The 12,200-nt window shown below is 45.1% G+C and overlaps 1 long non-coding RNA gene across 1 annotated transcript; it reads right to left on the bottom strand.

Moving 5' to 3' along the window:
• Positions 1–5,648: 5,648 nt before the first annotated feature.
• LOC147191496 (uncharacterized) lies at positions 5,649–7,439 on the bottom strand. Its single transcript, XR_015103588.1, has 4 exons — positions 7,391–7,439; positions 6,844–7,124; positions 6,582–6,736; positions 5,649–5,943 (listed from the first exon to the last, which is right to left on the bottom strand). It is a non-coding gene; the product is annotated as an uncharacterized LOC147191496 (long non-coding RNA).
• Positions 7,440–12,200: the final 4,761 nt, after the last annotated feature.

The following is a 12,200-nucleotide window of genomic DNA, read 5'->3' on the forward strand; positions in this document are numbered from 1 at the left end:
TTTAATTCGGACATTGCACTATTTCTTGTTGATTTTTGGGGGGGAAGGCTGGAACGGATTAATGGTACTTCCATTGACCTCAATTACGGAATGTGATTTGAAATATGTTTTCAGTGATGAGCAAGTTCACCGGAAAAAAATGAAACTGTTCTGTCAGGGCACTGCTGTAAGTGGTTTGAGGAACGATCGGAACAAATCCATCCAAATGAAACATGCAGGTATTGTCTTACAGCAGACAAGTATGATGACTCTGTGCGTGAGCATGGTGACCTGCCTTCTCTGAACTCAACAACAGAGACAAATCAAAAACAAACCTTGATAAAATGCAGCCTTTTGATTTTTTTTCACTTATGTGAAGCTAAAACCCATCACATCAAGCAAAGGTAAAGACAGCCAGAAACATAAAGGCAACAATTTAAGCTACATACATACAAGCAGGACGACCCCCCCCCCCCCAAGCGGAGGTGGTTGCATGCAGCCATCCTCTTGCCAGTGGGGGCAGGAAGGTCCTCAGCCATCCTGCCCCCAAGACAAGCCAAGTCATGAACTTAGGTGCACCAGGTCTGTGAACACATGTAAATATCATGAGTGGCTTCAAAAACGTGCCCTGCTGCATGCCACATCGCACTGGATCAAAGAGCATTCGTAGCAAAATCAGGTGCCACTATTTTACGAAACATTCGACCAAGGTCACCTTCATTCCCCATTCATCCATTTTGAAAGAAAGCCCCCCCCCCCTTCTCCCATCTTCCAAAATATTCTGAAGGCCAGTTATAAATTGTCGGGAAAGGCTCTTTCCTATTGCTGCCGGTCCCGACTTTGCTCTCCGTCGCGTTCCCGTGAACAGAGCCCGCGACATTGATTTTATTTCCGTCAGAAATACGCACCTTGTCAGCTCATAGCAGCTATAATGGATGTCGCAATTATCCCCCCCCCCCCCACCCCCGAGCGGCACGTCACAAGGAGAAGTGTAAATTCTACTAATTAGACACATTTTTAAGGAGACCAAGACGTTTAGGAAGTCATCCACATGAATGGTCGCAGCGAAGGACAATCCTCCTGTTTTCCAAGGAAAGTTACGATTCCCAATTGATTATCTTCAGACTTCCCGTGATCAATATTTTTTTTTTTTTAACTCGTTCGTTAGGAGTATCTTTTACAGTGGGGGTCAGGGACTTGGGTTTTTGTGGTGCCGGTCCAAAGATTACTTCAGACTTTGTCAAGAACGCGACAGGCGTTTACTTCTTGATGGAGTAAGGACTTGCTGTTTGGACTTGCAAATTGCTAATGACAGAGAAGAGATGTCCGGGGAGTTCTGTCCGCGGCTTTTTAAGGAAACCGCTCGTGTGACTTTGACGCGATTATGAGATGGGATGACGGCGATCGAAGCGCATCACACAACACTGCACTGCGCGTGGAGGGGGAAGGATGCGACTCGCTCTGGATACTAAACAGGCCTGTCACCTTTCAAACCGCCAATTGTGACATCAAGGTATTGTCGGGGCTTTCATTTTCTTCCTTTTTACACATCACGGGGCTTTATTTGTCTGCCCTCTTGAAGTCATGTCGGGTTTATCATCGCAGTCCTTTCGCCCTATTAGACTGTAAGTTGGAAACGACTGCTTGAAGAGACAGGAAATTAGTGCCAACCTGTCCCGTGATAAGACAAGGCGCGGAGGAAATCCTTTCGGTGACATTTTAGTTGGAGCTTCAGGAGGCCATGTTCATACCAAAGCGGATCAGGTTATGAGAAGAAGAAAAAAACATCTTTGGGTTGAGATCTCGGACACTGAGCCAAAAAATGCAAATGGTTTCCAAAATCCAAGTGATGGAAAATCGACAGTTTCCATGGAAACACAAAAAAGATACTTGAGTGAAAAACGTACAAAGGTGCGGAAAGCATTCCAGTTTTAAATACAGTATGGAGTCATAAAAACGAAAAAGGTGCACCATGGCGTTGTGCCTTTGTGCTTGTAACGTTTCTCGGCTCGCAAAGGAGGATATTCAAACGATAGTTTCGGAGAGAAACGCCTGGATCTCGCCGATGTTCTGCTTTTTACAAAATGGCCATTTTGTCACAGCAGAGCTTTTTTTTTTTGTCAACGTTACAACACTGTCCTCTGTATAAAAAGCTTTTTTTAAAACGACAACAAAAAGTGCTCATGTTTGAGGTTATTTGATGGCCTTAAAAAACAAGTCACAAGTGTTACTGCAGCCCAAGAGTAATCGGATGTTTTGAATTGCTGTTTTGGTCCTTAAACTAACATCCCTTTTTCACCGAAAACTATTTGTCCTTGGCTGCGATTTCCTGATTGCTGTTTTGCTTTTGTTCATTGTTCCGCCCCCAAAAAACAACAATAACAAAAAAAAAAAAAAAACACGGTGGTTGTCCCCATGGGATTTACGCTGATAAATAAATTTCACTTTCTTCATGCAAATTCCATGTTGGTCAAGGCATGCAAAGCCGAACTGTCCGAAAGCGCCCTGTGTCAGATTGCCTCAGACGCCCTCGGCCAAAGGAGGCAAATTGTGTTTCTGGGGAGGTTAAGCCCACCGGCTTTAGAATCAATCTAATTGAGAGAAAAGGGCCTTTGCTGTCAAGCCCCCGGGGGCTCTTTTAAACATCGCTCCAGCGGCGGCATTAAGCAGGCTGCACCCCCGCCCGACGACCGATCCTCGGACAAATCCTTAAGCTGTGCCAATGATCTCCATGCATGGGGAGGGCTTTGCAATGAAAGGTCACGGTATTCTCAGACCTGCCCGAGAGGTAAGGAGCGGTCACGGCTGCATTATGAGGTGGCGAGAGAAAGAATTGCGCGGCGGGTCGGTCGAAGCCTTCCACCGTTCGAATCTGATCAAAAGCAACCGCTGCGGTACAGGAGAACATCTTATCGTTGCATTTGTCTCATGCATCCGCCAGTTGCGATTATGGGGATGATTGCTCACCTGATCCGGGAATCCAAAGTCTCTTGAGAAAGCGCTGCACAAACATTTTAGACCAAAGATCGACCAAACTTGCCCGATCGCACCCGCACGCATTTACACACGCATGCCGCGACGAGCAACGGCCATAAGATGAACGAAACAGATAAATAACGTGGACAAGGTGTGTAAAAAGGAAAATCGCAGCCTACCTGAGTAGGAGACTTGACGCGCTTTTGCAGCTGGTTCACTTTCGTAGCTCCCGCCTAGCGTTTTCAAGTGCTTCTCTCGTCCATCCAGATTGTCATTCCTTGCGAGTGCCATCGGTGAGTTGGACACGAAACGAACTTTGACTGATAAGACAAAAATAAAAGCTATAGGGCAACGGCTCCGATCGCAAGGTGTAATTGCGGGCTGCTGAGCGCTCACAACTTCCGGTGACGCGTGTCAACTGCGCCACCGTGAAAGGTGAAAGATGATCATTTTATTTTTTCTATACTTTTTATGAAAGTAAGATTGATCGGATGATTAGGGTGCAGTGTGCATCAGCACAAAAAATAAAATAAATGCACAGAGACGCACAAATCTTTTCATTATAGAATTACTGTAACATGTTATTTTCATTGTTTGAATAAGTGTGAGATCTTTTTTTATACTAATAATAATGTTAAGGTACTACAATGAACTCTTAGATGTTTTGTACAAGCTCTACAAAATGGAGGATGCCTGGTAATTCAAAACCCCCGCACTTCTTTTTTTTTTTTTTTGCATGCTTTTCAGAGTTTAGTTATGCATTAGTATAGCAATTATGTGTTTTTCTTCTGCAACAGTAACCTTTAATTACTGCAGGAGAAACCATCAACTTCATGACAGTAGCTTGTGGGTAAAGAGCCGAACAGATTAAAAATGAAAAGTCAGGGGAACCAGAAATTTCAGCATCATTTAGTTATTTATTTATGGTGGTTTAAAGGTTAGCAGAAAGATAGCAGCTGGACAAAGCACAAAGTGGATGTTGCAGCAGCTGCCCAAAATAAATGCAACAAAATCGATGGAACATCGGGACATACTGTAGATAAAGTACAATTGTGGACGTTAACGCTTTAAAGCTGACGCTGAGTTCTCTTCACACAGGAAATACATTGAACTAATTCACTCCATTTACTGCCACCAAAGGTTGCGGTATTACGTTCAAGGACGTTTTGTAGCATCGCTTCGGATTTAACATCAGCACAGCTTTTGAGTAGAAGATTGTTGATGGCGAGAGAAATGCCAACGTATCGGAAGTCGGACAAGTTTAGGCACCTGACCTGAATAATATTAGCCACCGATTCATCGCTGCATGGTAAGCACTTTATTCTTGAGCATTCTATTCTTTTTGTGAAGTACAAAATGACCTTGTCAAGAGGACAAATTCAAGCCTCTTGCATTTTCATTCCTAAGCATTGCACTTATCTTTTTGTCCCATTTATTTTATTTTCACAAGTCTTGGTCATCACTCCGTTGATGTTTTATCCTCAATGAGTTGTTTCCTATGCACCAATCAATCAAAGTCATATTTGAAAAATAATGATTATGATTCACTCCCTGTAACCAAGATTCAACGTATGCTCCCTTTGAGAGATGTGAACATTCAGTAAATAACAATACATACACCCAGCCCAAGCTGAGCAGTGTACTTTTGTCTTTATCAGGACTGCATAAATCTTTCAGCTTACAAAAAAAAAACAAAAAAAAAACCCACAGGCTTTACTCTTTGAATGAGGATGACGGGAAAACTCGAAATCTTCTTTTTACTTTATTCCTTTTTTTTTTCTGCTACTATCCTTCAAGCGCCTTCACCTTCACTGACAATGTATGAGGCAAACCTTTGGAAGTAAAGAAATAAAACTCTTGACCCCAATGACCTAAACTGAAAGGATACAAAGCCCAATATCAGAAATGTCATAGGCTCCAAGATTGGAACCTCTGGAGAAGAACACACAACAGATTCATGAGTATAGTACTCTCTTTTCCAATGAATGTATAAGCATTGGATTGTATTTATTTTTTTACACGGGCCAATGAAGGTTAGTTGTTGCTACGGCTTTGTTAGTCGAATGGCAGTACTACATTAAAGCCACACAAACGCAGAAACACACACAATCAGCAAGAGACCGCGTTACTATCCGCTAACTGAGCTAACTCAGATAAATTCAGGCTTTTAGTACTGGTGCCTATAAATGATCTATTTATTTATTTATTGTGGTATTTGGGGAAAAAAAGAAAGAAAAAAGAAAAGACAAAAGCAATTCCAATGTGGCCAGGAACTGCAAGGGCCCTTTGTAACTGCTCACACCTTATTATTATCATTATTATTATTATTATTATTATTATTATTATTCTTGCGGTTGGGTAGTCACAGCACCAGGCTTCACTTTTGGAGGGCAGCTAGCAATAACAGCATGTTTGGAGTGTATCTGGCTTCCAGTCGGACAAACAAACAGCAGCGTCGTCGAGGCAAAAATCTAATGCACTTAGGCGAGGACATTAGGAAGACATTCTATTTTATTAATGTGGTCAATACAGTCCATTAGGCCACGGATTTTGCTGCCATAAAGCTCTTGCTCCTCCATTAATATCTTCCTCCTACAGCTCATGCTAATCTGTTTTGGGTTTTTTTTTGGGGGGGGGGGGGGGTGGGAGTGAAGAAGGGCGAGCTACATCTCAATTGAGTATGAGATCAAATCATTTGGCTGATTTATATACAGTACATATAAACACAAGGGTTGAACTTGGCGATTACAATTTCAAATCATAGCGAGACGAGTTGTCGCCGGTTAGCCACTCGTGATGGAACGCGGCACACTGGGCGACAGTTCAGTCGTCTTCAGTAGTTTCGCTCGGTCCGCGGCGAGCCCCTAAAGAGGCTTTGCGGGCTTGCTTCTCATCATGGAGTGGATGCATGGAGGGGGGGGGGGGCTGGATCGCGCCGGCGAGCGCCCTTGTGCAGCACAAGGCTGATCGTGCCGCCATGCGTGTGTGCTGAGGCAGTGCATCGAGTGAAAAAGAAAGAAAGAAAGAGAAAATCACTTCGGTGGTGGGTGGGGGGCGGGGGGGTAGCATCCACAAAAAAGGGATTACAGTACATCCCAACAGAAAAAAAAAAAAAAAAAACTTAAGATGGTTGGCCTGCCTCCATCTCCTTGCATCATTCTCGCATCACTCTGCAAATGCAAAATCCAGCCAAGGCTGTGGCAGCATTTAAAAGTCACGGTCCGCCGTGTTTTCAGACATTCGCCTGTGACAGTAATGACTCTTTAAAAGCTCGGCACAAGTGTATTTTCTTCGCCGCATGACAAGGTCGAAGGGGGGGGGGGGGTGACAAAAATGGTCGTCTAGCGCTTCGGGTATCAACGCCACTTTCCTCTCTCTCAACAAAAGCGCTATTTGGGGTGATCCCTAACATCACGGCAGCCGTCATCCCCGGAATATAGTGCCTGTGAGAGAATGTGTTTGGTGAGAAGTGAAAGGGCTCGGTGTTCATGCCGAACTGAAATGCATTTTTTGATCAGGTTTTGTCCACCGGAAGTTTATTATTATTATTTTTTTTCATCTTATGTGATGAATCGTGCATTCATTCGGGTAAACATGTTCTTGGACAAATGTGTATTGAGACACACCTCTTCATTTATCATCAAGGAGTAGGAAAATAGCCCTTGGTTCCCCTCTCAATGTCCATTCTTCATATCGTGATGACATTTTCGATCAGGATTGTCACATTTGAGGAATTAGTCAAGCGGAGGGTTTGTTTGTTTTTTTAACTCATCGGGGTGAGCTGAAAAGCAAATGATGACATTTCAACTTCCCTGGAATATTCAGAAAATGAAGTCAAAATGTTACGAGAACACCAAAAAATATTTTTAAATGGAAATAGAATCATACTTGCTTGATCCCAGAGTCGTGTCACACAATCCGAAGCGCTCCCTCGGTCTCTCTCGCTCTCAACCGAGTGTCTCGATAGTCAATTATTGACTTCCTCTGCGGCCGAGCCGTCATTGGAAAAGTCCCGCTTCTGCGTGGATCTCCAGAGATGCTTTCCTCGATGCCGCCGGGCATGAGATCAGTCGTTCTCAAGGGTGGCATCACACTCGTTACACCACCGGTGAATCCTTTTCTTCACTTACTCTTAGAATGTTACAGTGCGAAGGGATATTCGGGGTCAGCTGAAAAGCAAATTATATTACATTAGTATTCCGAAAATGAAGTCAAAAAGTCACGATATTAAAAAAAAGAAAGTCTGAATATTATGGTGATACATTTAAATACGATCAGACAACATGATGAATCGTCATATAAGTTACAATTGTTGCAAATGTCATTTTACTCAGAGTCAAATTCTTGGGAGAAGAATGTCAAAGCCAAGAATAAGATGATAATACAACACAAAAAAAAAGAAACTTTTTTTTTGTATTTGAAGAAAAGAACTTACCGGTAGTGTAAGAGCGTGATGTTATTGCCACCCTTGAAAATGACTGACCTCATGTCTGGCGGCATCGAGGAAGACATCTCTGGAGATCCACGCAGAAGCAAGACTTTGCCAATGACGGCTTGGCCGCAGGGAAAGTCAATATTTGGACTGGGGGGAGAGAGAGAGAGTTTCCGATTGTGTTTAACGACTTTGGGATCAAGCAAGAAAGATTGTCCGAGACCAGGGCGGTTGACATCTATAACGCAATGACCCCACAAGGGAAATCACGGAATGGAACAACTGGGTTTTTTTTACTTACCCTGAACGCTCGTGAGAACAGAGGCTCGTCTGCTGGTTTTTGAGGCTGGAGCTCAGATTATCGTAAAGTCTGTCCGAGCTGGGCAACCGGAGAGGTTGCGAACTGGGAGCCAACTGGCCCGGTGTCATATGGGAGATCTCAGGGACAAGGGGGGGCCAAGATGAGAGCTTGCGGCTTGGGGAAATGGCATCGAAGGGGAAGATTTGGCATCCGTTATAACGACCACCGCTTTGGTTTAATTGTGCTGAAAATATGTCTGAGTTACTTTCTTGCAGATCGTTTCGTCCGTTGTCAACCGGCGCTCAGTCTTCTTGGTTTTCAGTGGCCTGAACATGAGAATGCGCAGCGCTGAATTCAACAATTGCGTGAGAAGAATAGTATCGAGGGAAGCCGAGTACCAAGAGGACTGAGAAGTGAACTCTCAAAGAAACAAAGAACAAAGAAACTTTTCAGATAGGCCATTCATTGAAGGTGCGCCTTATACTCTGAAGTGCCTTATAGTACGCAAAATACGGTATATATTACACTGGCGTCGGGCAAAATCCTCGTACCTTCAAACTCTTTTGGGAGACCCTAAAACATGAACATTAACGTTGCATCATCAAAGAGACTAGAGACCACCTTAGATTGGTTAATAAATTGTAAAACTAACACCCACGCTGTGAAGACACGCGATACGGGAACGTGCTAAAAATCTTTTTTGTCTTAGACATGACTCCAAAATACGTATTAGGGTATGCACACTCGCCGAAGCAAACTTTGAGAGGGAGCAGACTCGCCCCCGGTCCATTCTATTCCCTGTAAACGTATTGACTTCCAGACAATATTATAAGAATATCAACATCCCACTTAGCAAATACATATTTGTGTCACATGAGATAAACCAAAGCGGTGACTGGGATGCGAAGCAAGAAGGGAGAGCAGGAGGCAGGCAACGTTCCAGGATGCGGTAACCTTGATGACACCCTTCATTATGGGTGTGCCGGCTGACATCCTGACAGCGGCGTGCAGCACCAGATGGAGGGGGAGGGACACACACACACACACACACACCACCATCGCCATCCTTTCGCCTGACTCGTCCTTTACAGAGAGCCCGCGAGACGCAAGAAAAAGTTGCCAGTCGGGAACGAGGCGAGAGGTCCGTGTCGGCGGCTTGGCTTTTTGACTGGCTCAGCTCCGCAAGACCGCCCTCGTCCTTGCGCCCGTGCAGCAGGCGGCCTCGACCGCTGCTCGACCTTGCCGTATCAAAAAAAAAAACGAAGCCCGCTCTGCGTGAAAAGCGCCAGGACCCTCCATCCAACTGCTTCTGAACGCACCCCACAGAGACGTCAACTTCGGTCTGTTTCATCGTCAATTTAAATTGTCCCGGTGGGGAGAAAAGGGTGCTCATTGAAGATTGACAGCTAAGTGCGGGGGGCGGGACTCCTTTAAAGGCAGCCCGTTTAATGTTGACTAAAGTTTAGACAACTCCTTTTTTTCAGACTGTCATGAGAGAGACACAAATTAAACAGTGTGGATGTGGACAAAGGATTTTTTTTAATATCGATTCCCTCGGTAAGGTTAAAAACATCAACAAGCCTCAATTTTATCTATGATTCAAAGAAAGGGAGAAATATATCCAAAAAAACGCAAATGAAATGTAAAGTTGCTCGTCTCATGCGTTTGAAGGCAATAACTTCCCGACAGATTCATCTCAAAAGTTTCATCCCAAAAGCGAAGTGGGTGTTTTGATCCCATACTAAGATGCTTTCAATGCCGCGTCGCAGAAAAGCCGCAGCATCACTCAGTCAGTCATTTCCCCCGACAGTGGCGGCGGTGCCGCGGGAAATAAAGTCATGGCGGACTGATCAAAGGTGGCATTGCCAGTTAAGTCCCTTTTTGAGGGCATTCGCGGCGAGCAAAAGGGGGCTGCCAAGCTTCTTTGTCTCCCTGGCAGCCACTTTGATGGAAAGCCCCCCCCCCCCCCCCGTCCCCCCCGGGCTGGTTCACTCTTACTTAGGCGAGTGAAGAATCACATCAAAACGCATCGAAAGGGGGTTGGAGGGAAGGCCGGAGAATGAGAAACAAGAGGCGATCGATGGGGATGGGAGATACGGACGACGAGAGGTTTGTTTGAGAAGGAAATGGAAAGGAAATGTTGGGAGGCGTACCGGATGAAAGGGCTGCGTAGCTCGATAGGGTTTCAAGACAGGGTTCGGGTTTCGGGGTAGCGCGTCAAAGGACGACTTTGAGCCACATTTCTGGTTTACAGCGAGAGTTTCATGCTAAGGTTAGCGTTGGAATTGAGCCACTCCAGCCTGGGTTTGGAACAGTTGAAGGGAAATGAGGGTTTCAATCCAAGGTTCTGTTTTTAAAATGTGATTCAAGACAGCTAAATGGTTGGAAGCCACAGTTTGGGTTTCAAACGTGCCGTTTCAAAGTGTGCTATCCATTCAGGATGAGCGTTTTAGGTGCGGGCTTCACGTCAGCATTTCAAACCGGAGGTTCAGGGTTTCAAATTCCAATCTCGAGCCTTGGCTAGGGTCTCAAGTTGGGCTTTTAAGACACACTTACGGGTTCAGGTTAGGTTTCAAATCGGGGTTAGGAACCAGAGTTTGGGTTTTAAAATGGGGCGGGAGGTTTTCAACGTAGGGTTGTATGACAGAGTGGATGAGCCTTTGGGCTGAATAAGGGTTTGATACCTAAGTGACATTTTCAAAGGGCCGGTCAGAGTCGGATTGGGTTTGTTTCCAAGCCAGGGTTCTGATTTAAAGTCTTAAAAATGACATATAGCGGCTATTTCACGCTGCGCGTTCGCTGCCTCGTCAGCAGTGTTTTATTTTTTTAGGGTTTTTTTTATTTCAGTGACTGGCAGCAGCGCCGTTTCCTGCCTGTTGGCGGCAACAGCGAGAGGCACGCGTGAAACCTGCTCAATTTTGGCGGCAGATGGCAAAACTGCGTGCGGTCCCAAGGGGGGTCGGCAGCCGGCCCGGCCCCTCCGAAGATGACCAACTGGAAAGTTACCGCTTCTGTGTGCGTCACATCACATCGAAGCGTACGCATGGAAATCGCATTTTTTTTGCACCGAGTGCGAATCAGCGTTTTTATAATTCGGTTTTACAACGCGGGTTATGGTTTCAAACAAGAGGCGGGGTTTCATATGATGGTTTCAAGCAAGAGTTAGTGATTCAAAACCCGCTGTTTGAAATTGGAGTTCAAGTCAGGGTTAGTGTTTCAAATTTGGGTTTCAAACCAGTGCCAAAGTTTGACAGAATGGTTTCAAGCCAGGGTTAAGGTGACACATTTCAATTTTAAAATATGAATGCAGTTTCAATTCCAGTCTCGGACCTGGTTTCGGGTTTCAAGCGAGCGTTAGCGTTTAAAAGTAGCCGGGGTTGTAAGTTCATTCGAGATAAGGATCCGATATTGTGTCCCAACTCAAATAATCCTCGATGGTTATCTCCACACTCACAGGCCAGAGCAGCGTTTGTGTCGCATTTTAAATAAGGCCGAGCTCATCGATTAGCGTCGGCTGACTCGAGCGCCGTTTGACAACGGGGCGAGCGTGCCGTCCCGTTAAATTCCTAAATTACCTTTGGCCATTCGGGAATCACTTAAACTTGCAAAAAAAAAAAATTCAAATAAAAAATGTGCGTGGGCCGCATGAGGTTAATTGGGCATTTAGCGCCTGGAGAGCTCGGCCCAACCCCCAAGGAGGAGCTTGTCCCTGAAACAGACACAAGTCCTTATTAGTAAAAGTAGCACAGTGACCCTTTCCAATATGAAATGACGACTTTCTGGTCTCAGGCCGCCCCTCCTCTTGGCTTCATTCCCTTCCACATCCTCGTAAAGGGATGAATGCCTCCGCGTAATCCTATTCCGCCCTGCTGCTGTCCTTTGGAAGAGAGCGCAGGGAAAGGACATGGAGGTGTTCCTTTTTCTGGTATTATGTCAATTTTAAGGAGGGCAAAAAATAATAATTTTTCCAGAGTGGCGGCACACGTGAAAAGGAAGCACCCGTCGCATGGCTTGATCTTTTCAACCCTGCCTCAGAATGTAAACGGCCCAGGCTGTCCCTCCTGAACACTCTAACCTGCCGCAAATTCAGCTATTTGCATTTCTTTTGAACCCATCCTCTGTTATTTTCTTAAAGAAATAAAACTCGGCTATTTACAGCTTTTGTGGTCTTTCCATAACGCTCCAAAACCTTTTCTATATTGGAATTAGTCTCAAGGAAGTAGTTGTGATCCATCTGGACTGAGAGGCCGATGGCACAAATGTCCCTAAACTGGACTGTTGACACAGGCATGAAGACGTGAACTTCCGATCGCGTCTGAACTCCCTTTCTTATGAAAGCAGCAGCCTCAAAGCCTGTTACTAAACTCTCAGTTACGTGTACAGTATGAAAGATTGAAAGATGATCTTACATAATGAGGACTTGGCATCATTGGTGTCGACCGGCATGCGCTTGCTCCACCATGTGCAGATCCACGTTTACGTTCTGGGGCGCAAACTCCTCTCGGTCCGCCT

The sequence above is a fragment of the Hippocampus guttulatus genome, chromosome 17 (assembly GCF_054856545.1).
Source record: "Hippocampus guttulatus isolate MCC_2025c chromosome 17, RoL_Hgut_1.0, whole genome shotgun sequence".
Classification (NCBI taxonomy): domain Eukaryota; kingdom Metazoa; phylum Chordata; class Actinopteri; order Syngnathiformes; family Syngnathidae; genus Hippocampus; species Hippocampus guttulatus.